This window comes from Leuresthes tenuis, unplaced genomic scaffold (assembly GCF_036924035.1).
Source record: "Leuresthes tenuis unplaced genomic scaffold, fLeuTen1.0.hap1 SCAF_9, whole genome shotgun sequence".
In the NCBI taxonomy this organism is placed as follows: domain Eukaryota; kingdom Metazoa; phylum Chordata; class Actinopteri; order Atheriniformes; family Atherinopsidae; genus Leuresthes; species Leuresthes tenuis.
Genome location: NW_027325363.1, coordinates 28,757,846 through 28,785,474, shown reverse-complemented (window position 1 = coordinate 28,785,474; position 27,629 = coordinate 28,757,846). Strand labels below are relative to the sequence as shown.

Sequence of the window (27,629 nt, the reverse complement as noted above, 5' to 3'; positions counted from 1 at the left end):
ATCCACATACTGCAAAAGAGCAGAGCCTGTGGTTGATTGAAGTTAATCCAGACTAGCTTTGAGGGCAGCATTGTAAATAGTGGGACTTTCACAGTACCCCTGGCATAACCGGGTAAAAGTCCAAGATCTCCCTTCAAACTAAAAAGCAAACCAAAATGGGCTATCAGGGTGCACTGGCGACAAGTCAACCACTGAGAAAAACTGTGCATCTGATGTAATTTGAGACAAAATAGTGTGTGGGTTGGGCACAGTAGGAGCATGTGGCTGAACTGCAGCATTCACCGCTTGGAGGTCCTGTACAAAACGCCATTCATCTGGCTGGCCAGCATCTTTAATCTTTTTAACAGGAAACAATGGAGTAAGCACAGGTGAATTTTCAAAAGGAACAATAACGCCTGTTTTCTGAAAAGATTGAAAAACAGGTTTAATCCCTTTAATTGCTTCAGGCTTAAAAGGGTATTGTTTTTTACATGGACAAAAGTCTGATTTAGGGGTGACAATTACTGGTTCACAGCCTTTTATCAACCCCACATCATATTTGCTCTTAGCCCAAAGATCATTGGGCACTTCAGCCAACATGGGTATCGAAGACAAATCTGTTTCAGATAAAAAACATGCTTCAAAATGTGATTCTGTGGTAGGAATTAAGTCCACAGTTCTTTGACAATGCATTGTACTCAAAAATATTTTTTTGTATGCTGACAATCGTTCAGAAAACATCAAATTTGGATCAGCAGGTGAAACAGTCCACTCCATTTCTTTCTGACATGTAGCAACAAACTCTCCCACACCTTGTCACTGCCAGTGTGTACGTTTGGCCAAGGAAATGTGAGGGCGAGTACCACAAACATTAAAAAAATCGAAGTGCTCTGGAGTGAGCGACACAGCCAATAAAGTAGGCGCACATATTTTTTCACTTCTTCTCATTCTTCTTCATTGTCAGGCCCCAAAGAAATGTGTGATGTGCAGTGCAAATCAGTAGGTTGCATGAAATCAGAAAGGGGTGAAACTAACGCTTTTGCTTCTTCCACTAGTTGTTGTGAAAAAGGAGAGCTGGGAAGTTTCCACTCATAAGCATATGTAAGTGCCGATGAATCAAACTGCACTGCTGTGAAAACTTTGTCAGGCTGTAACATAACCTTAACACCCTCTGGTGTAGAAGTTAAAATAATGCCTAATTTACACATGAGATCACAGCCCATCAGGTTAATGGGACACAACTCTGATAACAAAAATGAGTGTTTGAAGGAGAGCTCATCGGGAGTGACAACACGCAATGGGCATTGTCATTTTCTCCTTCACAACCTGGCCTGATGCAGACATACAGTAAACGTGGTTTCCACTTAACTTTGGAGGACAATCAAACTCCCCTGACGTCACTACTGATGAACATAAGTTCCTATATTCTGAGAGAAATATCTTTGCTCTAGGACGGAAATAGCATGCAAAACTTTACTACGTGAATCACAGTCGGCAAGCGTTGCTTCACTACACAGAGCAGGAAAAATGTGTGAGTGTGTTTGTGCTATCACCCATTAGTGGAAGCTCCGCTGCCGTGTGACGTCCAGAACCTGCCTCCCACCCTCAGTCAGCCTTTTGCCCAATTTCATCACTTTTTAGCTGTGGACAGTCCTTCTTCCAGTGTCCAGTCTGGCCACAGTAAAAACAAATATTCGGATCATAGCTCTGGTGTGGCCCATTTTGACCTCCTCTCCCACACGTCCACGTCTTCGACTTCGGCCTCGTCCTCTGTTTACACCAACTGCGTAATACATGGTCATGGTTGCCAAATGCAGCTCCTTTTCACACTTGTCCCTTTTGGTTGTCTTACGCGTCTCAACTTGGTTCTGAGCATGGCGAGCATATCGGCGAACGTCAGCCAAACGAGGACCCTCACACCATCCCACGTAAATGTTCTTTACTTCAGTGGCGACATCTATATAATATTGTCTGGGTCCCGTTAAAACATGTATTTTTCCCATCTAATTCCTTGTTTGCTTTAAAACAAGTATTCCCCATTTTCTATCCCTTCAGTAGCCAACCAGTTTGTATGGAGTACACTGGAGCAACTTGACTGATCAGTAAAACACTGCTTTTGTTGTCACCGCAAGGCTTCCCCCGTCGGTTGTTTCACTGAGACACTACTGAGTAACTATAACTCAACACAGTTTATACACATAACATTCATATACATACTAACAAACAAACAAACAATAATTTATCGCAATTTTCTCATCTCTGTTTGAACGTACACCCAGGTAAATATTCCTGTAGTCTTCTCATACCGACTATGGACCCATTCATTGTTTAACTTCACTGTTTTGCAAATCCTAATTGAATATTACACATTGACATTGAACTTTACTGGATAAGCAGGTCTTCATTGCATTCAGCAGCCTATATGTGAGCATCTATGTGTAAGCTGTTTAAGCTTTGCATTTATCAGCAGCAAGCAATTCTTCACTGCACATGCATATGTAAATAGTAAAACATTTCCAATGTGTTAGCGAAACCTTCTATATCACAGTGGTTTCTAAGGTCTATTTTAAGTTCTTTGCCATCAGTGAGATGACATTGTTTACAAAGTGTGTCAAATTATCACTGAAGATCTTTTCAGGAATTTCAAATCTAGAAATGAGTTATTTTACGCGTGATTTTGCTACTGAGAGTGCATCTGCTTGTGCACATGGAAATATTTCAGACCATTTGGTAAAAACCTCTGTTGTCACTGAGCAGAATCGTTTCCCTTAACATTTATTTAGTTCAATGAAATCTACACAATAATGAAATAATGAAATCCAAACAAATATGTTGAAAAAGATACACTGGCTTAGGGAATTATCTTCGTTTTGGTCTTAGATTGCCCTGTGGAATGTATTTTGCACATATTTGACCTGCTAGACAAAACTTTATTAATTTATTTATTCTAAAAAAAAAATTCAATAATTAGTAAAACCATATGCTGTAAAAACCTGGTTCATTATTGCTTCCATCCCTCCTGTTGAGACATGACATGGTCCGTGGCTCAATACTGCAGCATATTTAAACAAATTCTTTGGCAGTATGGTTTTCCTTCCGGTCATTCATACGAGTCTATTGTAGATGGCAATTGAATAACATCTAATAATGCTAAAATATTTGTAGTTTATACATTTAGCTGTGGATGTCTACATACCTGTTTTTCCAATGCTGTGTTAACACATGTACAGTTGAGAAGGCATACTGACTGTCAGTGTAAACGTTAACAACCTTTTTGTTATTTAATTTACAAGCTTCAGTTAAAGCTACCAATTCGAGTAATTTTTTGGTAGTGGTTGTTTTAAGAAAACTTCAGTTTCTGTTACTACTGCAAATCCTGTAGCATTTGTGCCATCAGGGTTTTTTGCTTGACCTGTTGAATAAATATAGTTATTTCTGCATTTTCATAACGTATATCAGTTAAGTCTGGCCTGGGTAAAACACTGATGGTTATTTCTGACATGCAATCATGAGGCTTTCCATCTGTGGGGTAGGTAGCAGTGTGGATGGATTAAGTGTAGCACATCTCTCGACAACAAGGTGTGGCTGTGAAAGAAGAACTGTTATGTAGGAGAGATGTCTGGTAAAGATATTTTGTTAAGTAACCATATCACAGCCACTGCATGAGGTACCTTAAGTGTTAATGGGTGAAATAACACCATTATTGTTGATGCCTGCACTGCCAATGGCTTCTGGCCATTGATTCAAAAGTACGATCTCGTCCCTTTTTCCCCCTTTCAGTGGACACTGGCCCCTAATTACCGCAATTCAGCAGGGGGTCTTTCATTAGGAGTACTGGACTCCCCCGTGCACGGTTTCAGCTCCGACCCTGGAAAGCGGAAAAAACGTTGAGATCTGGTTTGAGAACCCAATTGTTGAGAAAAGTCTCTCAATGAGACTCAGAGTTGCTGGAGTCAGTTAATGCAAATGTTTAATCTTGCAGCAAGTTCAAGAATGTGTGTGTGAATGGGTGTATGTGTGCGAACGTGTGTGAGTTTGTGTATGTGAGAGTTTAATGAACCTGTTATCCACAGGCAGGTCTTAACTAGTATGGCACAGGTCCAGCCTGTCTCATCTTTTTTGGAAGGTCCAGCGCTCGGCCGTAACCCTTCTGTCTGTTTGGACTCTCACATACATTCGGTTAATCATAGAAAAACGAGAACAAAACTTTTTAGCCCCTTAAATTCATAAAACAGACATGGTGCAGTTATTTCCATTCTAGAAAATAAGAGTAATCACCACCATTCCTATAAATTCTGGATATTCTAACAATCTGAATCTTTTTTAAATGTTCGATGAAGCCCTTTGCTGTTCTGTTTAGAGACTCAGCTGATCATAAACCAAGTTTTGCTCTTGAACCAAGCTTCTAAACTCTTCACCTTTTTCATTTCTCAGTTAGTATTCACTTTAAAACTGATTAAAAGATAAATTAAATGAATGCCTATCAACAAATGTGGGATCTAAACTCTAGTGCTTTCTCTAAAATAATTTCCTTTCTCAATTCAGAAATGTGTGTGTGTAAGTCACAACATCCGTGACACCAAAACGGCTTTCTTTTCTCTCTTTTCTCTACACTCTGCACTGTGAGCACACACACCAAATCAGAAAGGCTTTTTTCTCTCTTTTCTACATTATGGACTGTGGGGACACAAAACCGCTCTCTCTCTTTTTTTTTTTGATTGTGTGCCAGGGCGTTGTCTCACGTATTAGATTATGCTTAAGATACGAATGAGCAGTCAGAACAAAGCCTCAATACGGTGTTCCCGTGTTGTTTGTGGCTGCCTTGTCTTTTGCACAGATTAAAAGACAAGGCAGCCATCGAATAGGGCCTGATTGTTCCTACTTGGTCAGCCGAGGAGCAAGGGGGGGGGGGCAAGCGTCTCAACCAAGCAAAGCTCACCATGGGGAAGGTGGCTATGCCAACTAGGCTGATGCCCTGCTCCTGCAGTGATGGATAATCATACACTGGTTTCTCTTCATAATGTACAAGTCTTTCGCCTTTTGCTAAAGACTTCCGTGGAGAGCAGCACTAATGAGTTGTTTCTATTTTTGGCAGGCTTTAACTTTGCGGGTGAAGCCCTTTCTGTCTGTGCAAAAGAAATCTTGTTACTGTGCAGAGTGACTTCTCTGAGTAGAGTCGCCTTACTTGTTGCGACTGTGCCGATGTTTGAAGCTGGAGTGCAAAGTTGTTGCTTGAATGGTGCTCGCTGGAGCGTGTGGTAGTGTAAAGTTATACCATTTAAAAGGGCTGAAGAGTGCTCAGTGCAGCGGGTGGGCGGAGGTGCAAAGTGACACTATGGCCATAAAAAGAACACCGCTACAAGTGCGCATTGTGCCAGGAAGGGCCCTCGGACGTGAACCAGTGGACAGATATCGCTTCTCGGCCTTTTGGCTAAGATCAAGTGTAGTATCTGTTCTTATCAGTTTAATATGTGATATGTCTATGCAAGGACTACATATTAAATGGATTTTTATCAATAGGAGTTGAAAAAGGAGCTTGCTCCGTTCACTCCAAGCATCGACCCGGTACTGCAGTGCCGCTGGGAACGGTGCGCTCTCCTCTGCTCTTGTGAAAAAGCAAACAGCGGTGCAGGATGGAAGTTTCTTTTAATCTGCTGAGAAAAGAGAGTGAATGCAAAGCAGACTTTAACACGGCTCTGGGAGCGAGCCGAGTGCGGGCTAACCAGGAGAATTGCTTGAAAGAAACGCGACACCGAATGAGCGGTCAGAACAAAGCCTCAATACGGTGTTCCTGTGGTGTTTTTATAAAATGCGGTGTAAAAAAAGGTGTGAATGCCCCATAGAAAACTAAAAGGTGGAGCGGAAGTGTTCGGCTGCAAGAAGGTGTGAATGTCCGACTATATTTGGTGAAAAGCAGGTGAAGCAAGGTCTGAATGCCCAACCTTACATCATCAAAAGCGAGATCAGAGGTTTTTGGCTGCAAGAAGGCCATAGTTTGCCAAAAGGGGGCGGAGGTCTTCGGATGCAAGTGGGTGTGAATATCCCACCATACAAGTATGGTGGAGAGGAAGCTGTGAATGGCCGACCATAGTTTGCAAAAAGCGGGTGAGAAAAGGTGCGAATGTCCAACCATACATGATCAAAACAGGGAGCGGAGGTGTTTGGCTGCGACAAGGTGTGAATGTCCACCCATAATTAATGAAAAGCGGGCAACAAGTAGGTTCGAATGCCCAACCATACATCATCAAAAGCAGGAGTGGATGTGTTCGGCTACAAGAAGGTTTGTATGTCCGAGCATAGTTTGTAAAAAGCGGGTAAGAAAAGGTTCGAATGGCCGAACATACACCATCAAAAGAGGGAGCGGAGGTGTTCCGCTGTAAGACGGTGTGAATGTCCGACCATAGTTGGTAAAAAGTGGGTATGAAAAGGTTCGAATGCCCAAATTCGGCTGCAAAAAACTGTGTTCGGCTGCAAAAAGGTGTGAATGTTCGACTAAATTTTGTAAAAAGCGGGTAAGACAAGGTGCGAATGCCTGACAATGTATGATCAAAAGCGGGAGCGGAGGTGTTCAGCTGCAAGAAGGTCTAAATGTCCATTTTTAATTAATAGAAAACATGAAAGAAAATTTTCGAAAATCAATCCGCACATGATCATAAGTGGGAGAGGAGGTGTTCAGCTGCAAGAAGGTGTGAATGTCCTACCATAATTGCTGAAAAATGTGTTAGAAACGGTAAGAATGCCGGACCATACATCATCAAAAGCTAAAGAGGTGGTGTTCGGCTGCAAGTAGGTGTGAATGTCTGACTAAAGTTCAAATATATTAACAAAAGCGGGAGGAGAGGTCTTCGGATGAGTGGTCGAGAATTTCCAACCATAATCTATAAAATGCGGTGAAAAAAAAAGGTGTGATAGATACCTAAAAGGTGGAGCGGAAGTGTTCGGCTGCAAGAAGGTGTGAATGTTATATATATAGTTGGTGAAAAGCAGGAAAAGCAAGGTCTGAATGCCCAATCTTACATAATCAAAAGCGAGATCAGAGGTGTTTGGCGGCAAGAAAACGGGTAAGGTGTGAATGACCGACTAAATATCAACAAAAGTGGGGGCGGAGGTCTTCGGATGCAAGTGGGTGTGAATATCCCACCATACAAGTATGGTGGAGAGGAAGCTGTGAATGGCCGACCATAGTTTGCAAAAAGCGGGTGAGAAAAGGTGCGAATGTCCAACCATACATGATCAAAACAGGGAGCGGAGGTGTTTGGCTGCGACAAGGTGTGAATATCCACCCATAATTAATGAAAAGCGGGCAACAAGTAGGTTCGAATGCCCAACCATACATCAACAAAAGCAGGAGTGGATGTGTTTGGCTACAAGAAGGTTTGAATGTCCGAGCATAGTTTGTAAAAAGCGGGTAAGAAAAGGTGCGAATGCCTGAACATACACCATCAAAAGAGGGAGCGGAGGTGTTCCGCTGAAAGACGGTGTGAATGTCCGAACATAGTTGGTAAAAAGCGGGTAAGAAAAGGTTCGAATGCCCGAATATATACCATCAAAAGCGGAAGCGGAGGTGTTCGGCTGTAAGAAGTTGTGAACGTCCGACCAAAGTTTGTAAAAAGCAGTTAAGAAAAGGTTCGAATATCCAACCAAACATAATCAAAAGTGGGAGCAGAGCTGTTCGACTGCAAGTAGGTGTGAATGTCCACCCATAATTCCTGAAAAATGGGTAAGAAAAGGTGCGAATGCCCAACCATACATCATCAAAAGAAGAAGTGGATGTGTTCTGCTACAAGAAGGTTTGAATGTCCGACCATAGTTTGTAAAAAGTTGGTAAGAAAAAGTTCGAATGCCCGAACATACACCATCAAAAGAGGGAGCGGAGGTGTTCCGCTGTAAGATGCTGCGAATGTCCGACCATAGTTGGTAAAAAGCGGGTAAGAAAAGGTTAAAAAACCCGACTGTACACAATCAATAGCGGAAGCGGAGTTGTTCGGCTACAAGAAGGTGTGAAAGTCCACCAATAATTACTGAAAAATGGGTAAGAAAAGGTGTGAATGCCCAACTATACATCATCAAAAGCAGAAGTGGATGTGTTCGGCCACAAGAACGTTTGAATGTCCGAGCATAGTTTGTAAAAGGCAGGTAAGAAAAGGTTCGAATGCCTGTACATACACAATCAAAAGAGGGAGCGGAGGTGTTTCGCTGCAAGAAGGTGTGAATGTCCACCCATAATTAATGAAAAGCGGGCAACAAGTAGGTTCGAATGCCCAACCATACATCATCAAAAGTAGGAGTGGATGTGTTCGGCTACAAGAAGGTTTGTATGTCCGAGCATAGTTTGTAAAAAGCGGGTAAGAAAAGGTTCGAATGCCCGAACATACACCATCAAAAGAGGGAGCGGAGGTGTTCCGCTGTAAGACGGTGTGAATGTCCGACCATAGTTGGTAAAAAGTGGGTATGAAAAGGTTCGAATGCCCAAATTCGGCTGCAAAAAACTGTGTTCGGCTGCAAAAAGGTGTGAATGTTCGACTAAATTTTGTAAAAAGCGGGTAAGACAAGGTGCGAATGCCTGACAATGTATGATCAAAAGCGGGAGCGGAGGTGTTCAGCTGCAAGAAGGTCTAAATGTCCATTTTTAATTAATAGAAAACATGAAAGAAAATTTTCGAAAATCAATCCGCACATGATCATAAGTGGGAGAGGAGGTGTTCAGCTGCAAGAAGGTGTGAATGTCCTACCATAATTGCTGAAAAATGTGTTAGAAACGGTAAGAATGCCGGACCATACATCATCAAAAGCTAAAGAGGTGGTGTTCGGCTGCAAGTAGGTGTGAATGTCTGACTAAAGTTCAAATATATTAACAAAAGCGGGAGGAGAGGTCTTCGGATGAGTGGTCGAGAATTTCCAACCATAATCTATAAAATGCGGTGAAAAAAAAAGGTGTGATAGATACCTAAAAGGTGGAGCGGAAGTGTTCGGCTGCAAGAAGGTGTGAATGTTATATATATAGTTGGTGAAAAGCAGGAAAAGCAAGGTCTGAATGCCCAATCTTACATAATCAAAAGCGAGATCAGAGGTGTTTGGCGGCAAGAAAACGGGTAAGGTGTGAATGACCGACTAAATATCAACAAAAGTGGGGGCGGAGGTCTTCGGATGCAAGTGGGTGTGAATATCCCACCATACAAGTATGGTGGAGAGGAAGCTGTGAATGGCCGACCATAGTAAAAGGCGGGTGAGAGAAGGTGCGAATGTCAAACCATACATAATCAAAACAGGGAGCGGAGGTGTTCTGCTGTAAGAAGGTGTGAATGTCCAACCATAGTTGGTAAAAAGCGGGTAAGAAAAGGTTAAAATACCCGACTGTACACAATCAATAGCGGGAGCGGAGTTGTTTGGCTACTAAAAGGTGTTAAAGTCCGACCATGGTTTGTAAAAAGCGGGTAAGAAAAGGTGCGAATGTCCGACAATGTATGATCAAAAGAGGGAGTGGAAGTTTTCGGCTGCAAGAAGGTCTGAATGTCCAACCATAATTTGTAAAAACCGGGGAAGAAAAGGCTCGAAAGCCCGACTATACACCATCAAAAGTGGGAGCGGAGGTGTTCAGCTGCAAGACGGTCTGAATGTCCATCAATAATTGCTAGAAAACATGAAAGAAAATTTTCGAATATCAAACTGCACATGATCATAAGCGGGAGAGGAGGTGTTCAGCTGCAAGAAGGTGTGAATGTCTACCCATAATTACTGAAAAAAGGGTAAGAAAAGGTGCGAATGCCTAACCATACATCATCAAAAGAGGGAGCGGAGGTGTTCCGCTGTAAGACGGTGTGAATGTCCGACCATAGATGGTAAAAAGCGGGTAAGAAAAGGTTAAATTACCCGACTGTACACAATCAAAAGAGGGAGCGGAGTTGTTCAGCTAAGAGAAGGTGTGAAAGTCCAACCTTGGTTTGTAAAAAGCGGGTAAGAAAAAGTTCGTATGCCCGAATATACACCATCAAAAGCGGAAGCGGAGGTGTTCGGCTGCAAGATATTGTGAACGTCCGATCAAAGTTTGTAAAAAGCAGTTAAGAAAAGGTTCGAATATCTAACCAAACATAATCAAAAGCGGGAGCAGAGCTGTTCGACTGGAAGTAGGTGTGAATGTCAGATCATAATTTGCAAAAAGCTGATGAGAAAGGGTGAGAATGCCCGACTATACACCATCAAATGCGGTAGCGGAGTTGTTCGGCTGCAAGTAGGTGTGAATCTCCAACCATAATTGCTGAAAAATGTGTTAGAAAAGGTAAAAATGCCGGTCCATACATCATCAAAATCGGGAGAGGTGGTGTTCAGCTGCAAGAAGGTCTAAATGTCCATCAATAATTGCTAGAAAACATGAAAGAAAATTTTCGAAAATCAAACCACACATGATCATAAGTGGGAGAGGAGGTGTTCAGCTGCAAGAAGGTGTGAATGTCCACCCATAATACCTGAAAAATGGGTAAAAAAAAGGTGCGAATGCCCAACCATACATCATCAAAAGCAGGAGTGCATGTGTTCGGCTACAAGAAGGTGTGAACGTCCAACCAAAGTTTGTAAAAAGCAGTTAAGAAAAGGTTCGAATATCCAACCATACATAATCAAAAGCGGGAGCAGAGCTGTTCGACTGCAAGTAGGTGTGAATGTCAGATCATAATTTGCAAAAAGCTGATGAGAAAGGGTGAGAATGCCCGACTATACACCATCAAATGCGGGAGCGGAGTTGTTCGGCTGTGAGTAGGTGTGAATCTCCGACCATAATTGCTGAAAAATGTGTTAGAAAAGGTAAGAATGCCGGTCCATACATCATCAAAAGCGAGAGAGGTTGTGTTCGGCTGCAAGTAGGTGTGAATGTCCAGCCATAATTACTCACAAACGGGTAAGAAAAGGTAGTATTGCCAGACCATATATGATCAAAACAGGGAGCGGAGGTGGTTCAGCTGCAAGAAGGTTTGAATGTCCGACTAAAGTTCAAATATATTAACAAAAGCGGGAGGAGAGGTCTTCGGATGAGAGTGGTTGAAAATTTCCAACCATAATGTATAAAATGCGGTGAAAAAAAGGTGTGATAGAACACTAAAAGGTGGAGCGGAAGTGTTCGGCTGCAAGAAGGTGTGAATGTCCGACTATATTTGGTGAAAAGCAGGTGAAGCAAGGTCTGAATGCCCAACCTTACATCATCAAAAGCGAGATCAGAGGTGTTTGGCTGCAAGAAGGCCATAGTTTGCCAAAAGCGGGTAAGGTGCGAATGTCCGACTAAATATCAACAAAATTTGGGGCGGAGGTCTTCGGATGCAAGTGGGTGTGAATATCCCACCATACAAGTATGGTGGAGAGGAAGCTGTGAATAGCCGACCATAGTTTGGAAAAAGCGGGTAAGAAAAGGTTTGAATGCCCGAACATACACCATCAAAAGAGGGAGCGGAGGTGTTCCGCTGTACGAAGGTGTGAATGTCCGACCATAGTTGGTAAAAAGCGGGTAAGAAAAGGTTAAAATACCCAACTGTACACAATCAATAGCGGGAGCGGATGTGTTCGGCTACAAGAAGGTGTGAAAGTCCGACCATGGTTTGTAAAAAGCGGGTAAGAAAAGGTGCGAATGTCCGACAATGTATGATCAAAAGAGAGAGCGGAGGTTTTCGGATACAAGAAGGTTTGAATGTCCGACCATAGTTTGTAAAAAGCGGGTAAGAAAAGCTTCGAATGCCCGACTATACACCATCAAAAGCTGGAGCAGAGGTGTTCCGCTGTAAGACGTGTGAATGTCCGACCATAGTTGGTAAAAAGCGGGTAAGAAAAGGTTAAAATACCCGACTGTACACAATCAATAGCGGGAGCGGAGTTGTTCGGCTACAAGAAGGTGTGAAAGTCCGACCATGGTTTGTAAAAAGCAGTTAAGAAAAGGTTCGAATATCCAACCAAACATAATCAAAAGCGGGAGCAGAGCTGTTCGACTGCAAGTAGGTGTGAATGTCCAGCCATAATTACTCACAAACGGGGGAAGAAAAGGTAGTATTGCCAGACCATAGATGATCAAAACAGGGAGCGGAGGTTCAGCTGCAAGGTGTGAATGTCTGACTATAGTTTGTAAAAAGCGGGTAAGACAAGGTGCGAATGCCCAACAATGTATGATCAAAAGAGAGAGCGGAGGTGTTCGGCTGCAAGGTCTGAATGTCCAACCATAATTTGTAAAAACCGGGTAAGAAAAGGCTCGAAAGCCCGACTATACATCATCAAAAGCGGGAGCGGAGGTGTTCAGCTGCAAGAAGGTGTGAATGTTCGACTAAAGTTTGTAAAAAGCTGGTAAGACAAGGAGCGATGTCCCGACATTGTATGATCAAAAGCGGGAGCGGAGGTGTCCAGCTGTGAGTAGGTGTGAATGTCCGACCATAATTGCTGAAAAATGTGTTAGAAAAGGTAAGAATACTGGACCATACATCATCAAAAGCGGGAGAGGTGGTGTTCGGCTGCAAGAAGGTGTGAAAGTCCGACAATGGTTTGTAAAAAGCGGGTAAAAAAAGGTTCGAATGCCCGAATATACATCATCAAAAGCGGAAGTGGAGGTGTTCGGATGCAAGAAGGTGTGAACGTCCGACCAAAGTTTGTAAAAAGCAGTGAAAAGCGAGAAAAAGCATTTCGTGAGTTCTGCATGATTTGGGATTTTGCTTATAAAATGCATTACTTCACTCAAACTATGTTAAAACTGCTTTGTCCTTCCATATTCATCAATGTCTAGATCGACTTCAACAAAGAAAAACATTGGACTTTGCAGTAGAAGAAGTTGAAATCCATCTACACATTGATAAATATGAAGGACAAAGCAATTCCCACTTGCCCATAAGAAAATAAGCTTATTCTCGGATTCCTGATCCTTCAGTGTTGCTCTTTCTTCTACTGCAAAATACAATGTTGTTCTTTGTTGAAGTCGATCTAGACATTGATAAATATGAAGGAAAAAGCAGTTTTAACTTGGTTTAAGTGAATGAATTCATTTTATACATAAAATCCGAAATCGTGCAGAACTCATGAAAATAAGCTTATTCTCGGATTCCTAAAACTTTTGATTGGCTCTTTCTTTTATTGCAAAGTACAACGTGTTTTTTTTGTTTAAATCTATCGAGACATTGATAAATATGAAGGTAAAAGCCGTTTTAACATAGTTTGAGTGAAGGAATTAATTTTATAGATAAAATCCCAAATCATGCAGAACTCCTCAAAAGGGAGGTATGGCTTAATCACAAGTGTGGCTCTTTCTCATTCAGGGTAATATGAGGAAGTTTATGCTTGAAATATATGTAGAAATGGGTACATATGAAGGACAAAGCAGTGTTAACTTAGTTTGCGTGAAGAAATTCATTTTATACATAAAATCCGAAATCGTGCAGAACTCATGAAAATAAGCTTATTCTCGGATTCCTAAAACTTTTGATTTGCACTTTCTTTTACTGCAAAGTACAACGATGTTTTTTGTTGAAATCTATCTAGACATTGATAAACACCAGCAGAAACTCTGCTGCCGCTTTTGATAATTTATGGTTGGGCATTCTTACCTTTTCTTACCCGCTTTTTACAAATTATGATCTTACATTCACACCTACTTGCAGTCGAACAACTTCTCATCCACTTATGATCATGTGCGGTTGGGCTTTCGCACCTTTTCTTACCCATTTTTCAGTAATTATGGGTGGACATTCAGACCTTCTTGCAGCCGAAAACCTCCGCTCCTCTTTTGATCATACATTGTCGGAAATTGACACCTTGTCTTACCCGCTTTTTACAAACTTTAGTCGGACATTCAAACCTTCTTGCAGCTGAACCGCCTCCGCTCCCTGTTTTGATCATATATGGTCTGGTAATAGTACCTTTTCTTACCCGTTTGTGAGTAATTATGGCTGGACATTCACACCTTCTTGCAGCCGAACACAACCTCTCCCGCTTTTGATGATATATGGTCCGGCATTCTAGTCTTTTCTATCACATTTTTCAGCAATTATGATCTGATATTCACACCTACTTGCAGTCGAACAGCTCTGCTCCCGGTTTTGATTATGTTCGGTTGGATATTAAAACCTTTTCTTAACTGCTTTTTACAAACTTTGGTCGGACGTTCACACCTTCTTGCAGCCGAACACCCCCGCTTCCGCTTTTGATGGTATATATTCGGGTATTCGAACCTTCTCTTACCCGCTTTTTACAAACCATGGTTGGACTTTCATACCTTCTTGTAGCTGAACAACTCCACTCCTAATTTTGATGATTTATAGTTGGACATTCGCATCTTTTCCTATCCATTTTTCAGTAATTATGGGTGGATATTCACATCTTCTTGCAGCTGAACACCTCCTCTCCCGCTAATGATCATGTAAGGTTTGATATTCGAAAATTTTCTTTCATGTTTTAAAGCAATTATTAATGGACATTCAAACCTACTTGCAGCCGAACACCACCTCTCCCGCTTTTGATGATGTATGGACCGGCATTCTTACCTTTTCTAACACATTTTTCAGCAATTATGGTTGGAGAATCACACTTACTCACAGCCGAACAACTCCGCTACGGCATTTGATGGTGTATAGTCGGGCATTCTCACCCTTTCTCATCAGCTTTTTGCAAATTATGATCTGACATTCACACCTACTTGCAGTCGAACAGCTCTGCTCCCGCTTTTGATTATGTATGGTTGGATATTCGAACCTTTTCTTAACTGCTTTTTACAAACTTTGGTTGTACGTTCACACCTTCTTGTAGCTGAACACATGCACTCCTGCTTTTGATGATGTATGGTTGGGCATTCGCACCTTTTTTTTACCCATTTTTCAGGTATTATGGGTGGACATTCACACCTTCTTGCAGCTGAACACCTCCTCTCCCACTTATGATCATGTGTGGTTTGATTTTCGAAAATTTTCTTTCATGTTTTCTAGCAATTATTGATGGACATTTAGACCTTCTTTCAGCTGAACACCACCTCTCCCGATTTTGATTATGTATGGACCGGCATTTTTACCTTTTCTAACACATTTTTCAGCAATTATGGTTGGAGATTCACACCTACTCACAGCCGAACAACTCCGCTACCGCATTTGATGGTGTATAGTCGGGCATTCTCACCCTTTCTCATCAGCTTTTTGCTAATTATGATCTGACATTCACACCTACTTTCAGTCGAACAGCTCTGCTCCCGCTTTTGATTATGTTTGGTTAGATATTCGAACCTTTTCTTAACTGCTTTTTACAAACTTTGGTTGGACGTTCACAATATCTTGCAGCCGAACACCTCCGCTTCCGCTTTTGATGGTGTATATTCGGGCATACGAACCTTTTCTTACCCGCTTTTTACAAACCAAGGTCGGACTTTCACACCTTCTCTTAGCTGAACAACTCCGCTCCCTCTTTTGATTGTGTACAGTCGGGTAATTTAACCTTTTCTTACCCGCTTTTTACCATCTATGGTCGGACATTCACACCGTCTTACAGCGGAACACCTCCGCTCCCTCTTTTGATGATGTATGGTTAGGCATTCGCACCTTTTCTTATCCATTTTTCAGTAATTATGGGTAGACATTCACACCTTCTTGCAGCTGAACACCTCCTCTCCCGCTTATGATCATGTGCAGTTTGATATTTGAAAATTTTCTTTCATGTTTTCTAGCAATTATTGATGGACATTCAGACCGTCTTGCAGCTGAACACCTCCGCTTCCACTTTTGATGGTGTATAGTCGGGCTTTCGAGCCTTTTCTTCCCCGGTTTTTACAAATTATGGTTGGACATTCAGACCTTCTTACAGCCGAAAACTTCCACTCCCTCTTTTGATCATACATTGTCGGGCATTCGCACCTTTTCTTACCCGGTTTTTACAAACCATGGTCGGACTTTCACACCTTTTAGTAGCCGAACAACTCCGCTCCCGCTATTGATTGTGTACAGTCGGGTATTTTAACCTTTTCTTACCCGCTTTTTACCAACTATGGTTGGACATTCACACCTTCTTACAGCAGAACACCTCCGCTCCCTGTTTTGATTATGTATGGTTTGACATTCGCACCTTCTCTCACCCGCCTTTTACTATGGTCGGCCATTCACAGCTTCCTCTCCACCATACTTGTATGGTGGGATATTCACACCCACTTGCATCCGAAGACCTCCGCCCCCACTTTTGTTGATATTTAGTCGGTCATTCGCACCTTACCCGCTTTTGGCAAACTATGGCCTTCTTGCAGCCAAACACCTCTGATCTCGCTTTTGATGATGTAAGGTTGGGCATTCAGACCTTGCTTCACCTGCTTTTCACCAAATATAGTCGGACATTCACACCCACTTGCATCCGAAGACCTCCGCCCCAAATTTTGTTGATATTTAGTCGGACATTCGCACCTTACCCGCTTTTGGCAAACTATGGCCTTCTTGCAGCCAAACACCTCTGATCTCGCTTTTGATGATGTAAGGTTGGGCATTCAGACCTTGCTTCACCTGCTTTTCACCAAATATAGTCGGACATTCACACCTTCTTGCAGCCGAACACTTCCGCTCCACCTTTTAGTGTTCTATCACACCTTTTTTTCACCGCATTTTATACATTATGGTTGGAAATTTTCAACCACTCTCATCCGAAGACCTCTCCTCCCGCTTTTGTTAATATATTTGAACTTTAGTCGGACATTCAAACCTTCTTGCAGCTGAACCACCTCCGCTCCCTGTTTTGATCATATATGGTCTGGCAATACTACCTTTTCTTACCCGTTTGTGAGTAATTATGGCTGGACATTCACACCTACTTGCAGCCGAACACAACCTCTCTCGCTTTTGATGATGTATGGACCGGCATTCTTACCTTTTCTAACACATTTTTCAGCAATTATGGTCGGAGATTCACACCTACTCACAGCCGAACAACTCCGCTCCCGCATTTGATGGTGTATAGTCGGGCATTCTCACCCTTTCTCATCAGCTTTTTGCAAATTATGATCTGACATTCACACCTACTTGCAGTCGAACAGCTCTGCTCCCGCTTTTGATTATGTATGGTTGGATATTTGAACCTTTTCTTAACTGCTTTTTACAAACTTTGGTTGGACGTTCACACCTTCTTGTAGCCGAACACATGCACTCCTGCTTTTGATGATGTATGGTTGGGCATTCGCACCTTTTTTTTACCCATTTTTCAGGTATTATGGGTGGACATTCACACCTTCTTGCAGCTGAACACCTCCTCTCCCACTTATGATCATGTGTGGTTTGATTTTCGAAAATTTTCTTTCATGTTTTCTAGCAATTATTGATGGACATTTAGACCTTCTTGCAGCTGAACACCACCTCTCCCGATTTTGATGATGTATGGACCGGCATTTTTACCTTTTCTAACACATTTTTCAGCAATTATGGTTGGAGATTCACACCTACTCACAGCCGAACAACTCCGCTCCCGCATTTGATGATGTAAAGTCGGGCATTCTCACCCTTTCTCATCAGCTTTTTGCAAATTATGATCTGACATTCACACCTACTTGCAGTCGAAAAGCTCTGCTCCCACTTTTGATTATGTTTGGTTGGATATTCGAACCTTTTCTTAACTGCTTTTTACATATTTTGGTTGGACGTTCACACCTTTTTGTAGCCGAACACTTCCACTCCTGCTTTTGATGATGTATGGTTGGGCATTCACACCTTTTTTTTGCCCATTTTTCAGGAATTATTGGTGGACATTCACACCTTGCAGCTGAACACCTCCTATCCCACTTATGATCATGTGTGGTTTGATTTTCGAAAAGTTTCTTTCATGTTTTCTAGCAATTATTGATGGACATGTAGACCTTCTTGCAGCTGAAAACCTCCGCTCCCGCTTTTGATCATACATTGTCAGGCATTCGCACCTTGTCTTACCCACTTTTTACAAACTTTAGTCGAACAGTCACACCTACTTGCAGCCGAACACAACCTCTCTCGCTTTTGATGATGTATGGACCGGCATTCTTACCTTTTCTAACACATTTTTCAGCAATTATGGTCGGAGATTCACACCTACTCACAGCCGAACAACTCCGCTCCCGCATTTGATGGTGTATAGTCGGGCATTTTCACCCTTTCTCATCAGCTTTTTGCAAATTATGATCTGACATTCACACCTACTTGCAGTCGAACAGCTCTGCTCCCGCTTTTGATTATGTTTGGTTGGATATTCGAACCTTTTCTTAACTGCTTTTTACAAACTTTGGTTGGACGTTCACACCTTCTTGTAGCCGAACACATGCACTCCTGCTTTTGATGATGTATGGTTGGGCATTCGCACCTTTTTTTTACCCATTTTTCAGGTATTATGGGTGGACATTCACACCTTCTTGCAGCTGAACACCTCCCCTCCCACTTATGATCATGTGTGGTTTGATTTTCGAAAATTTTCTTTCGTGTTTTCTAGCAATTATTGATGGACATTTAGACCTTCTTGCAGCTGAACACCACCTCTCCCGATTTTGATGATGTATGGACCGGCATTTTTACCTTTTCTAACACATTTTTCAGCAATTATGGTTGGAGATTCACACCTACTCACAGCCGAACAACTCCGCTACCGCATTTGATGGTGTATAGTCGGGCATTCTCACCCTTTCTCATCAGCTTTTTGCAAATTATGATCTGACATTCACACCTACTTCCAGTCGAACAGCTCTGCTCCCGCTTTTGATTATGTTTGGTTAGATATTCGAACCTTTTCTTAACTGCTTTTTACAAACTTTGGTCGGACGTTCACAATATCTTGCAGCCGAACACCTCCGCTCCCGCTTTTGATGGTGTATATTCGGGCATACGAACCTTTTCTTACCCGCTTTTTTACAAACCAAGGTCGGACTTTCACACCTTCTCTTAGCTGAACAACTCCGCTCCCTCTTTTGATTGTGTACAGTCGGGTAATTTAACCTTTTCTTACCCGCTTTTTACCATCTATGGTCGGACATTCACACCGTCTTACAGCGGAACACCTCCGCTCCCTCTTTTGATGATGTATGGTTAGGCATTCGCACCTTTTCTTACCCATTTTTCAGTAATTATGGGTAGACATTCACACCTTCTTGCAGCTGAACACCTCCTCTCCCGCTTATGATCATGTGCAGTTTGATATTCGAAAATTTTCTTTCATGTTTTCTAGCAATTATTGATGGACATTCAGACCGTCTTGCAGCTGAACACCTCCGCTCCCACTTTTGATGGTGTATAGTCGGGCTTTCGAGCCTTTTCTTCCCCGGTTTTTACAAATTATGGTTGGACATTCAGACCTTCTTGCAGCCGAAAACCTCCACTCCCTCTTTTGATCATACATTGTCGGGCATTCGCACCTTTTCTTACCCGCTTTTTACAAACCATGGTCGGACTTTCACACCTTTTAGTAGCCGAACAACTCCACTCCCGCTATTGATTGTGTACAGTCGGGTATTTTAACCTTTTCTTACCCGCTTTTTACCAACTATGGTTGGACATTCACACCTTCTTACAGCAGAACACCTCCGCTCCCTGTTTTGATTATGTATGGTTTGACATTCGCACCTTCTCTCACCCGCCTTTTACTATGGTCGGCCATTCACAGCTTCCTCTCCACCATACTTGTATGGTGGGATATTCACACCCACCTGCATCCGAAGACCTCCGCCCCCACTTTTGTTGATATTTAGTAGGTCATTCGCACCTTACCCGCTTTTGGCAAACTATGGCCTTCTTGCAGCCAAACACCTCTGATCTCGCTTTTGATGATGTAAGGTTGGGCATTCAGACCTTGCTTCACCTGCTTTTCACCAAATATAGTCGGACAGTCACACCTTCTTGCAGCCGAACACTTCCGCTCCACCTTTTAGTGTTCTATCACACCTTTTTTTCACCGCATTTTATACATTATGGTTGGAAATTTTCAACCACTCTCATCCGAAGACCTCTCCTCCCGCTTTTGTTAATATATTTGAACTTTAGTCGGACATTCAAACCTTCTTGCAGCTGAACCACCTCCGCTCCCTGTTTTGATCATATATGGTCTGGCAATACTACCTTTTCTTACCCGTTTGTGAGTAATTATGGCTGCACATTCACACCTACTTGCAGCCGAACACAACCTCTCTCGCTTTTGATGATGTATGGACCGGCATTCTTACCTTTTCTAACACATTTTCCAGCAATTATGGTCGGAGATTCACACCTACTCACAGCCGAACAACTCCGCTCCCGCATTTGATGGTGTATAGTCGGGCATTCTCACCCTTTCTCATAAGCTTTTGGAAAATTATGATCTGACATTCACACCTACTTGCAGTCGAACAGCTCTGCTCCCGCTTTTGATTATGTATGGTTGGATATTCGAACCTTTTCTTAACTGCTTTTTACAAACTTTGGTTGGACGTTCACACCTTCTTGTAGCCGAACACATGCACTCCTGCTTTTGATGATGTATGGTTGGGCATTCGCACCTTTTTTTTTACCCATTTTTCAGGTATTATGGGTGGACATTCACACCTTCTTGCAGCTGAACACCTCCTCTCCCACTTATGATCATGTGTGGTTTGATTTTCGAAAATTTTCTTTCATGTTTTCTAGCAATTATTGATGGACATTTAGACCTTCTTGCAGCTGAACACCACCTCTCCCGATTTTGATTATGTATGGACCGGCATTTTTACCTTTTCTAACACATTTTTCAGCAATTATGGTCGGAGATTCACACCTACTCACAGCCGAACAACTCCGCTACCGCATTTGATGGTGTATAGTCGGGCATTCTCACCCTTTCTCATCAGCTTTTTGCAAATTATGATCAGACATTCACACCTACTTGCAGTCGAACAGCTCTGCTCCCGCTTTTGATTATGTATGGTTGGATATTCGAACCTTTTCTTAACTGCTTTTTACAAACTTTGGTTGGACGTTCACACCTTCTTCTAGCCGAACACATGCACTCCTGCTTTTGATGATGTATGGTTGGGCATTCGCACCTTTTTTTTACCCATTTTTCAGGTATTATGGGTGGACATTCACACCTTCTTGCAGCTGAACACCTCCCCTCCCACTTATGATCATGTGTGGTTTGATTTTCGAAAATTTTCTTTCATGTTTTCTAGCAATTATTGATGGACATTTAGACCTTCTTGCAGCTGAACACCACCTCTCCCGATTTTGATGATGTATGGACCGGCATTTTTACCTTTTCTAACACATTTTTCAGCAATTATGGTTGGAGATTCACACCTAGTCACAGCCGAACAACTCCGCTACCGCATTTGATAGTATATAGTCGGGCATTCTCACCCTTTCTCATCAGCTTTTTGCAAATTATGATCTGACATTCACACCTACTTCCAGTCGAACAGCTCTGCTCCCGCTTTTGATTATGTTTGGTTAGATATTCGAACCTTTTCTTAACTGCTTTTTACAAACTTTGGTCGGACGTTCACAATATCTTGCAGCCGAACACCTCCGCTTCCGCTTTTGATGGTGTATATTCGGGCATACGAACCTTTTCTTACCCGCTTTTTACAAACCAAGGTCGGACTTTCACACCTTCTCTTAGCTGAACAACTCCGCTCCCTCTTTTGATTGTGTACAGTCGGGTAATTTAACCTTTTCTTACCCGCTTTTTACCAACTATGGTTGGACATTCACACCTTCTTACAGCATAACACCTCTGCTCCCTTTTTTGATTATGTATGGTTTGACATTCGCACCTTCTCTCACCCGCCTTTTACTATGGTCGGCCATTCACAGCTTCCTCTCCACCATACTTGTATGGTGGGATATTCACACCCACTTGCATCCGAAGACCTCCGCCCCCACTTTTGTTGATATTTAGTCGGTCATTCGCACCTTACCCGCTTTTGGCAAACTATGGCCTTCTTGCAGCCAAACACCTCTGATCTCGCTTTTGATGATGTAAGGTTGGGCATTCAGACCTTGCTTCACCTGCTTTTCACCAAATATAGTCGGACATTCACACCCACTTGCATCCGAAGACCTCCGCCCCAAATTTTGTTGATATTTAGTCGGACATTCGCACCTTACCCGCTTTTGGCAAACTATGGCCTTCTTGCAGCCAAACACCTCTGATCTCGCTTTTGATGATGTAAGGTTGGGCATTCAGACCTTGCTTCACCTGCTTTTCACCAAATATAGTCGGACATTCACACCTTCTTGCAGCCGAACACTTCCGCTTTTAGTGTTCTATGAGGCATTCACATATTTTCTTTCACCGTATTTTATAGATTATGGTTGGAAATTCTCACCCACTCTCATCCGAAGACCTCTCCTCCCGCTTTTGTTAATATATAGTCGGGCATTCGAACCTTTTCTTACCCGCTTTTTACAAATTATGGTCAAACATTCACACCTACTTGCAGCTGAATACTTCCGCTCCACCTTTTAGGTATGTATGGTTGGCATTTGCACTTCTTTTTATACTGATTGCTGAAGATTAAGTTGTTCTTTCTCAAACTACAATTTTTTTTTAATTGTTGAAACTTGATTTGAAGTGGATAGATAAGGAGGACAAACAGTTTTAAGTCAGGCTGATAGAAGGAATTAATTTTATAGCAAAATCTGTATTTCGTCATATGTCGAGAGATGCTTATTGCTGAAGAAGTTCTTTCTCATTCTACAAAGTACAACGTTGTTTATCGTTGAAACTTGATTAGACATGAATAAATATGAAGGACAAAGCAGTCTTAACTTGGTTTGAGTTAATGAATTCGTTTTATAGGAGAATCCGAATTCGTGCATAACTCATAAAATAGAGCTTATTTTCGGATTCCTGAAGAATGAGTCTGGTTCTTTCTCATAATACAAAGTTTGTTGTTTATTGTTGAAACTTCATCAGAAGTGAAGAAATAAATGAATGCCTATCAACAAATGTGGGATCTAAACTCTACTGCTTCCTCTAAAATAATTTCCTTTCTCAATTTAGAAATGTGTGTGTGTAAGTCACAACACCCGTGACACCAAAACGGCTTTCTTTTCTCTACACTCTGCACTATGAGCACACACACCAAATCAGAAAGGCTTTTTTCTCCCTTTTCTACATTATGGACTGTGGGGACACAAAACCGCTCTCTCTCTTTTTTTTTTTTTATCGTGTGCCAGGGCGTTGTCTCACGTATTAGATTATGCTTAAGATACGAATGGGTTTATCAGTCACATCAGAATCCATACATACTGATCCTCCCGTAATAAAATGGTCGGATCTTATCAAACACACTTTGTTTCTTGTGACAATCAAGTCAGCGAAACAGCGTATACACGTCAAGACACTGAATCAAGTTTGCCACAAGAACTCATAAGTTTGGCAGTATTGCTCTGCCGTCAGCAATCATACACCCATTTTATTTTCGTGAGACATGTGCAAGCACCTGTTCATCTACTGTTCTATCACTATGAATTAGTGATCTATTATCAATAAGGATACTTCTACAACTACTATCAAAGTATGTCCGGACTTCTTATGTTGTCAGTTGCTATATATGAATAAGTGGGTAGCTACTGACAAGCATTAAGCATGTCACACAGCCCAAACATATAACATTTCAGGACACACCACACAGTTAACAACCACAGTGAAGCGTGTCAAAGCCCAAACATGTAACATTCAACAGGACACTTACACAACACATTCAAATCAAACAGTCAGACAACATACAAGAACATATACCCCACTGCTCCCTGCCTATTTTCGTACAGCACACTATGTGTGCGCACACCTTTATTCACAAACTCTTCAACTTATACTCTTTTACCGAAGCTGCTACAGCTCGATTGGCCGAATACCCTTTGATCCTATTTCGGTGAATTTGACATCTGCCTTACATATAACAGATTAGCGGTTTAGCAGTTTTAATTTAGTTTGAGTGAAGGAATTCATTTTATAGCAAAATCCGAAATCGTGAAGAACTCATGAAAGTAAGCTTATTCTCGGATTCCTGAAACTTTAGATTTGCTCTTTCTTTTACTGCAAAGTACAACGTTGTTTTTTTTGTTTAAATCTTTCTAGACATGGTAAATATTAAGGACAAAGCAGTTTTCACATAGTTTGAGTGAAGGAATTAATTTTATAGATAAAATCCCAAGAGTCTGCTGAGAAAAGAGAGTGAATGCGAAGTAGACTTTAACACGGCTATGGGAGCGAGCCGAGTGTGGGCTAACCGGGAGAATTGCTTGAAAGAAACGCGACACCGAATGAGCGATCAGAACAAAGCCTCAATACGGGATTCTCGTGGTGTTTTTGTTGCTGCCTTGTCTTTTGCACAGAGTAAAAGACAAGGCAGCCATCGAATAGGGCCCGATTGTTCCTACTTGGTCAGCCGAGGAGCAAGGGGGGGGGGCAAGCGTCTCAACCAAGCAAAGCTCACCATGGGGAAGGTGGCTATGCCAACTAGCCTGATGCCCTGCTCCCGCAGTGACGGATAATCGTACTCTGGTTTCTCTTCATAACTCTTTCTCATAAGTCTTTCGCCTTTTACTAAAGATTTCTGTGGAGAGCAGCACTAATGAGTTGTTTCTATTTTTGGCAGGCTTTACCTTTGCGGGTGAAGCCCTTTCTGTCTGTGCAAAAGAAATCTTCTTACTGTGCAGAGTGACTTCTCTGAGTAGAGTCGCCTTACTTGTTGCGACTGTGCCGATGTTCGAAGCTGGAGTGCAAAGTTGTTGCTTGAATGGTGCTTGCTGGAGCGTGCGGGAGTGCAAAGTTATACCATTTAAAAGGGCTGAAGAGTGCTCAGTGCAGCGGGTGGGCGACACTTTGGCCACCTTGAAAACCGAGGTTACATCCACTACCAGGGGCAGCCCAAGTTCTGCCGCAAGTGTGGTGAGCATGGACACCTGGTTGAGGCTTGTACCAAGGTGTTATGTGGGAAGAGAAGAGAAATTGGGCAAACTTTTGGAGAGTGTCCAAATGGCAGGAAATGTAATCTCTGTGGAGAATTAAATCACCTCTTCAGAGATTGCCCTAAATCTTTTGCCAACAAATTAAAGACGGTAAAGCCACAGTCAAGCCAACAAAGAGAAGGACCAAAGGTGGCAGTTGGTGAACAAAGTGAAGAGGTTGACCCAATAAATTCAAACTTCCCGCCAAAAGCTTTGATTGGAAGTGAGGAGCAAAAAGGGGAGGGGCCTGTAGAGGCCTCACCACTCAGTGTTGAAGTCTGTGAGAATTCAAAGGCAGAGGGTGGAGCTACGCTAAATGAGGAGGAAGAGCAGACAGGTGAGTCTAGTGAAGATACTCACCTCCCCGAAGGTCAACAGAAGGTCAATTTGTTGATAGGCATTCATTTATTTCTTCACTTCTGATGAAGTTTCAACAATAAACAACAAACTTTGTATTATGAGAAAGAACCAGAATCATTCTACAGGAATCCGAAAATAAGCTCTATTTTATGAGTTATGCACGAATTCGGATTCTCCTATAAAACGAATTCCTTAACTCAAACCAAGTTAAGACTGCTTTGTCCTTCATATTTATTCATGTCTAATCAAGTTTCAACGATAAACAACGTTGTACTTTGTAGAATGAGAAAGAACTTCTTCAGCAATAAGCATCTCTCGACATATGACGAAGTACAGATTTTGCTATAAAATTAATTCCTTCTATCAGCCTGACTTAAAACTGTTTGTCCTCCTTATTTATCCACTTCAAATCAAGTTTCAACAATTAAAAAAAATTTGTAGTTTGAGAAAGAACAACTTAATCTTCAGCAATCAGTATAAAAAGAGGTGCAAATGCCAACCATACATACCTAAAAGGTGGAGCGGAAGTATTCAGCTGCAAGTAGGTGTGAATGTTCGACCATAATTTGTAAAAAGCGGGTAAGAAAAGGTTCGAATGCCCGACTATATATTAACAAAAGCGGGAGGAGAGGTCTTCGGATGAGAGTGGGTGAGAATTTCCAACCATAATCTATAAAATACGGTGAAAGAAAATATGTGAATGCCTCATAGAACACTAAAAGCGGAAGTGTTCGGCTGCAAGAAGGTGTGAATGTCCGACTATATTTGGTGAAAAGCAGGTGAAGCAAGGTCTGAATGCCCAACCTTACATCATCAAAAGCGAGATCAGAGGTGTTTGGCTGCAAGAAGGCCATAGTTTGCCAAAAGCGGGTAAGGTGCGAATGTCCGACTAAATATCAACAAAATTTGGGGCGGAGGTCTTCGGATGCAAGTGGGTGTGAATGTCCGACTATATTTGGTGAAAAGCAGGTGAAGCAAGGTCTGAATTCCCAACCTTACATCATCAAAAGCGAGATCAGAGGTGTTGGGCTGCAAGAAGGCCATAGTTTGGAAAAAGCGGGTAAGAAAAGGTTCGAATGCCCGACTATACACCATAAAAAGCGGGAGCGGAGGTGTTCCGCTGTAAGACGGTGTGAATGTCCGACCATAGTTGGTAAAAAGCGGGTAAGAAAAGGTTAAAATACCCGACTGTACACAATCAATAGCGGGAGCGGAGTTGTTCGGCTACAAGAAGGTGTGAAAGTCCGACCATGGTTTGTAAAAAGCAGTTAAGAAAAGGTTCGAATATCCAACCAAACATAATCAAAAGCGGGAGCAGAGCTGTTCGACTGCAAGTAGATGTGAATGTCCAGCCATAATTACTCACAAACGGGGGAAGAAAAGGTAGTATTACCAGACCATACATGATCAAAACAGGGAGCGGAGGTTCAGCTGCAAGGTGTGAATGTCTGACTATAGTTTGTAAAAAGCGGGTAAGACAAGGTGCGAATGCCCAACAATGTATGATCAAAAGAGAGAGCGGAGGTGTTCGGCTGCAAGGTCTGAATGTCCAACCATAATTTGTAAAAACCGGGTAAGAAAAGGCTCGAAAGCCCGACTATACATCATCAAAAGCGGGAGCGGAGGTGTTCAGCTGCAAGAAGGTGTGAATGTTCGACTAAAGTTTGTAAAAAGCTGGTAAGACAAGGAGCGATGTCCCTTCATTGTATAATCAAAAGCGAGAGCGGAGGTGTCCAGCTGTGAGTAGGTGTGAATGTCCGACCATAATTGCTGAAAAATGTGTTAGAAAAGGTAAGAATACTGGACCATACATCATTAAAAGCGGGAGAGGTGGTGTTCGGCTGCAAGAAGGTGTGAAAGTCCGACAATGGTTTGTAAAAAGCGGGTAAAAAAAGGTTCGAATGCCCGAATATACATCATCAAAAGCGGAAGCGGAGGTGTTCGGATGCAAGAAGGTGTGAACGTCCGACCAAAGTTTGTAAAAAGCAGTGAAAAGTGAGAAAAAGCATTTCGTGAGTTCTGCATGATTTGGGATTTTGCTTATAAAATGCATTACTTCACTCAAACTATGTTAAAACTGATTTGTCCTTCATATTTACCATGTCTAGAAATATTTAAACAACGTTGTTTTTTTGTTTAAATCTATCGAGACATTGATAAATATGAAGGTAAAAGCCGTTTTAACATAGTTTGAGTGAAGGAATTGATTTTATAGATAAAATCCCAAATCATGCAGAACTCCTCAAAAGGGGCGTATGGCTTAATCACAAGTGTGGTTCTTTCTCATTCAGGGTAGTATGAGGAAGTTTATGCTTGAAATATATGTAGAAATGGGTACATATGAAGGACAAAGCAGTGTTAACTTAGTTTGAGTGAAGGAATTCATTTTATACATAA

At 42.0% G+C, this 27,629-nt stretch overlaps 3 non-coding genes across 3 annotated transcripts; all 3 read left to right on the top strand.

Annotated features, from left to right (window-relative positions):
- Positions 1 to 4,978: 4,978 nt before the first annotated feature.
- On the top strand, positions 4,979 to 5,092 carry LOC140314876 (U5 spliceosomal RNA). The gene has a single exon (XR_011917204.1). It is a non-coding gene; the product is annotated as a U5 spliceosomal RNA (small nuclear RNA).
- Positions 5,093 to 5,390: 298 nt separating this feature from the next.
- On the top strand, positions 5,391 to 5,578 carry LOC140314916 (U2 spliceosomal RNA). Its single transcript, XR_011917242.1, has one exon. It is a non-coding gene; the product is annotated as a U2 spliceosomal RNA (small nuclear RNA).
- Positions 5,579 to 24,418: 18,840 nt separating this feature from the next.
- Positions 24,419 to 24,538, top strand: LOC140314880 (U5 spliceosomal RNA). Its single transcript, XR_011917208.1, has one exon. It is a non-coding gene; the product is annotated as a U5 spliceosomal RNA (small nuclear RNA).
- Positions 24,539 to 27,629: the final 3,091 nt, after the last annotated feature.